We start from the raw sequence: 4838 nt of genomic DNA, 5'->3' as shown, positions 1-4838 counted from the left end.
TCCCTGGGAAAAATTTTTTTTTTTAAATTTTCTTTTTTTTTTTTTTTTTTTTTTTTTTTTTTTTTTGGCACGGTCGTTGATGCCATTAATTAAATCCAACCACGATTTACGATTTACGAGCCGCATGCGCAGAAGGAAGCTGACGTCACAGCAGCTCCAGTTGGCTGCCTATTGCAATCATTCAAACTATTAATTAGATTTCTTATTTCAGCTACTTATAGGGCTGAAGCAATTAATCTGATTAATTGATTGAAATAATTGTCAACTCATTTAGTGATCTATAAATCATTAGCCGGAGTATAAATACAGACTCAAAAAAAGACAATCTGCTGAAAGAACAATACCCTCAGCAATAATTAAGTCACAACCGCAAAAAATCTGCAGAATTTGCCAATTTTTAATCCACTTGATCGATAGGATAATGGATTACTTGTAACTGAAGTCGGATTTTATTTTCCCGTCAGCATCGAGCAACTTCCTTGTTCCTGCTGCATAAATAGCATTCTTAAACATAATGCTGCCACGTAAAATACCAGTGAAACACACTGCAGTGTCACTGTAACTAGACTGAAAAGATTAATCGTGACGGGTTGATATTAAAATAATCAACTAATTTAACAAATTGCTAACTTTAATATATTTCAAATATTTTACTTTAAAAAAGTTTGAGGTAAAATTGAAAATTTTCAGAATTTAAAAAAATTTTAATCTGATTATCAGAATAACTGAGTAACTGATAACTAAAATAATCGTTAGTTTATCATCTTCTCAGGTTCTATACGCTTCAATGTTCCTGTGGCATAACATAGCCTTCCTAAAGCAAGATGCAATAAACTATTTTAGTAATTAATCACACTCAAGATATTTCTTTTAACCCTTTTTTATGCAATGTTCAAAATACATTAAAATGTACAAAATAAAAATAATTTCATCATTTAAAAACAAAAATGCAATAATATTGCATTCTTTTAGTCGCAATGGATGCACATTTTTCTTTTATTCAAAATAGAAAATGTATATTTTTAGTACAGTTTTTGGCTAAATTACCTCAGAGTGTTACTTTTTTTCAGTCTGTGTACTCTAGCTAACGATTAATCGATCTCTTAATTCATTAATTATTTCAATAAATATTTTAATCACGATTTAACTTGTCACAATGATAAATCCTCCCAGTAATTACTGTGATAAACACTAAAGATCCTGTTTTGATACCACTTTCAAGTAATATATTGATAATGGCATAAGTTTTTCCTCTGAAAGACAAACGTATATTTTGTAAAGAACACTTAACGCGTACCCTGGCCATTGCCTTACTGCGCTGTTCTGCTCATTCAAATTCAATTCAGAAATACTTTATTTAATGGCCCTTTGGGATCAATAAAGTACTTTTGAACTGAATTGAGTCTTAAACATCTGGCCTTCTCGTTTGAATAACAGGGTTCTGGGTTCTGTGTCGTATGTAATGCGCTAGCCTACGTGTAGCAACGGCTACATGTTCTTAGCTTGCAGATAAAAGCTACATTAGCTAAGCTAATTTCTTAGTTTGGCAGTAAGTACTACAGTAAATATCACTCTTTATCTTAGAGGCGAGTTCTCAAAAATTGTGATTGAGTAATAATAGTAAATGTACTTATGATGTTTATAAGTTGGATAGGACGCAGGCGAAACTAGTAAGCTTACGACTTGTTGTTATGGCAACGCCATAGCAACTCGATTCTTCAGTTAAGAATTTGCTGAAGTGTGACGTCACATGAGAGCTCAGTAGTAGCTTGTGTCGTATGTAATGCTGTATCTGCCGATTATGCCAAGGTTTTGGAGCCATCCCTTCTGTGCTTTTTAAAAGGTTTGAATCTCAACCTTTTCTATCCATCCCCAGAAAATAAAACTGTAGGTAAAATATGTTTATCTGTTGATCCTGTTAATAACAAACTCATACAGCCTCATTTCAAAAGGAGCTCTTAACATCTGTTAAACATTGGGACAGATTTGTAGAAGGGATTTCATGGAAAAGGGTCTGGATTACTTTTATCATATTGTATTATTATTGGATAAATATATTCATTGCTACAAATTCACTGAAAGGAAATCATGTTTTGCTGCTTTTTTTTAGTTATAAGTATTGCATCAGATCTATCAAAGGCTAACAAAAAATGGCCGTTAAAACGTTTGAAACCTAAACCCCCTCGCCTTTTCTTTTTATTTGCTTTTTATCTGTACTGTTGTTTTCTGAGACATGCAACAATGTCATAAACAATTTACAGTACACTGTAAATGTCTTCAAATAAAGTGTTGTATGTAATGCGCTAGTTCGATGCTATTACGCTTACTGGAAATTGCCTCAGCTGTAAACAGCCGGCCTCCACTGCTAAAACAGAACAACATGGCTGTTCATGTTAATTCAATATTTGGAAGAGTGGCTAACAGGGACTTCGTTTGTTTCCTCCGCTGCCATTGTTAAAACTACAATTATAAAAACAGCGCAAAAAATCTACGTCATCTTTCACTTAGGCTGCTGCTGGTCGCTGATTGGCCCGGAGGGAATCCAAGCGAAGGGGAGAAAACCCACTCTGATCTTTTTGTCGAGCAGAATTGCACGGGAAGGCAACGGCAAGGCTAAAACGAAACTTACACAAGTTGAGAATATTTACACCTCCAAGCAGGGGTTCCCCAACCCCAGTCCCAAGTTCAATAGCTGCCTGCTGGCTGAAGTCTGACTTGAACAGCCATCCATCTTATTGCAGACAAAGACACAATAAAACTGACACTTCATTTGCAGACTGGCTGTGAAAAGAGATGCGTTTGAGGGAGCATCAGGACAGCTGTCAGCCTGCTATTGTCTGGAGTCGGATCACACGACCCAACAGCTGCTGCTGAGGGAACAATGATTCCCTCACCCCCTTTTTAAAATAGGTTATCCCCCAAAAACACAGCCTCTAAAGTGAAGAAGGTCAAGGAAAGTCTGTATCCAATAAAGATCAAGTGTGTGCTTCAAACTATGCTGTCTGCGTCTGCCAGTTAAATTCTCGACATGTCTGCCATTCCAGGCTGAGCTGGTCCAAGATCCTGCTGGGAGAAACCTCCAGTCCTCACCTGTCTCAACGAAATTAACCACGGCAGCAGAAAAATATAATTAAAGCAGCAGGCTGGTGGGTTACAAAGCAGGAAGGAATGTTGGAGGGGGTGGGGAGGGTCAGAGGAACAAAAATAGAGCCACTAATGTAATGTTTCTAAGTCAAGTCCTAACATGCTGCTGAGCTGAGGAGGAAACAAGAGGCAAACATGAGGAGAGACGGGACGCAAAAACAAAGAGGGAGGCATTGGGGGGGGGAAGCAGTAAAAAGGGCCCTCAGGTAGATCAGCCTCAGGGCCTGTAAACGCTGGAGTCCAGTCCTGACAAGATTAAGTCGGTTTTAATTAGTACGCAGGTAACTTCGCGGTTTTCTCTCCTTTAAAAACCCACCTGAGCGGTGAAGAGCGGAGCCGCGGGTAACGGGGGTCTCTGCTGAACACAAGCCGACTCGGGACGCTGATCCTCCCGCATGAATGTGTCCGAAACAAACGTTTACCAGCGCAACAACACAAACCTGTTTGACAACTCGTGTGTGCTGGCCGAGGCCCCGCCCACCCTCGGCTGATTGGACCAATCAGGCGTCTTCAAGGAAATAACCCGAAGGAGGATCAGGTCACGTGACTACCTTACTGTTTTTGATTTCTGAGCGAGAAGATAAGCCTGTAATTTACTGGAAAGAGGCTTGGTTCTTCACATGAAGAGCAGAAATGATAAAAAAAAGAGTAACGACAGCTTTCAGCTGATAAGATTATTAAATAAATGCAATGAGCAGATTTTGGTGCTTTAGTTGAATGAGAGCAAATCTTTACTCAGACTGGACTCTGAACTGTACAGCATATATTATTACTGCTGATAAGAGTTAGCAGGAAACTGTGTAAACTTTACCACGAAGTTATCCGGTTGATGAGATGACGTGACATTTTTCACGTCACAACCTGAAAAATTTAAGGAGCTAAATTGGGTCCAAAAATGTTGTAGAAAAATAAATAAAATTTGGAGCAGCAAATAAAAAATAAAAACCACAAATATGGAAGGAACCAAGTTTAAAAACTTTCAGTTTCAAAATTGTTTCAAAACTGTTTTCTTTCTATTTCAAGTCTTTAATTTTGAAAGTGAAATGTTTTGAAACTGGAACATCTTGAAACTGTACTTTTGTTTCAATTTATTTTCTTTAAACTTAAAACTTATTTTTCAGGTTCAAGATTATTTCAGTTTCAAAACTTTTCAGTTTTAAAATAAATTCAGTTTCAAAACTTTACTGTTCCAAGATTATTGTTTTAGTTGCAAAATTACTGTTTTAAAATTATTTTTCTCAGTTACAAACCTTTTTCCATCTTTTTCCTTTTCAGTTTCAGATCTTTTTTTTAACAGTTCATACCCCTAATGTAGCTCCACTTGACTTCTATTTTAAGTGCTTACATCTTATTGACATTTAATATATAAACCTTAGAGCAGTTTTTATAGCATTTTCAACAAATAACATCCCATAGAAAAGAAAAAAAAATCCACTCATGTTGCAAAGATTTAGCATCTTTCTGTTTTAAAACCTAAAAATAAAATTATGGTTCTTTAAACATGAGAACACTTTTTTAGTAGATATTTATCAAAACTATAGGCAGCCTTTTTCAAATTGCAATGAAACATTTGCCGCCCTAAACAAGTTTTATTTATCCATGTAAAAATTTTCCCTCCAGTCCACAGTTGTGCAGTACTTTGATTAATGTAACGTGACAAAATGAAGCGATCACAGCATGCAGAGAAAAAGTAA

The 4838-nt window shown here is 36.5% G+C and overlaps 1 protein-coding gene across 2 annotated transcripts in view; it reads right to left on the bottom strand.

Moving 5' to 3' along the window:
• The window catches only part of fam110a (family with sequence similarity 110 member A), an 8675-nt gene extending 5047 nt beyond the window's left edge, over positions 1-3628 (bottom strand). Inside the window, exons 1-2 of one of the 2 annotated variants that reach the window (XM_015060536.1) lie at positions 3461-3628; positions 2328-2365 (exon numbers count right to left, since the gene is read on the bottom strand). The gene's annotated coding sequence lies outside the window, so the exon portion shown is untranslated. The remainder of the gene's footprint in view (positions 1-2327; positions 2366-3460) is intronic. The other variant, XM_015060535.1, reaches the window with a different exon arrangement.
• Positions 3629-4838: the final 1210 nt, after the last annotated feature.

The sequence above is a fragment of the Poecilia latipinna genome, unplaced genomic scaffold, assembly GCF_001443285.1.
Source record: "Poecilia latipinna isolate Pla-1442-1.1 unplaced genomic scaffold, P_latipinna-1.0 Scaffold1724, whole genome shotgun sequence".
Classification (NCBI taxonomy): Eukaryota; Metazoa; Chordata; class Actinopteri; order Cyprinodontiformes; family Poeciliidae; genus Poecilia; species Poecilia latipinna.
This window is presented reverse-complemented; position numbering and strand designations above follow the sequence as displayed.